Source organism: Cariama cristata, unplaced genomic scaffold (assembly GCF_000690535.1).
Source record: "Cariama cristata isolate BGI_N322 unplaced genomic scaffold, ASM69053v1 scaffold39409, whole genome shotgun sequence".
In the NCBI taxonomy this organism is placed as follows: domain Eukaryota; kingdom Metazoa; phylum Chordata; class Aves; order Cariamiformes; family Cariamidae; genus Cariama; species Cariama cristata.
Window position 1 is genome coordinate 1 of NW_009635893.1, and position 205 is coordinate 205.

Consider the following 205-nt stretch of genomic DNA (forward strand, 5'->3'; position numbering starts at 1 on the left):
TGCAGGATGGGGGGAGATGCAGAACAGTGGTGCCCGCCAAGGGGCCGGGAGATACCGGTGGTGAGGGAGCGAGCCGCATCCTTCCCTTTAGAAATCAGAGCGTGCTGAGCTCAGCTCCTGGCTTCTCCCTGCTGCAGCTGGTCCCGAAGCCGTGGGACAGCAGCCCACAGAAACCTGACTGACCCGGTGTGCTTGGGCAAGGGAA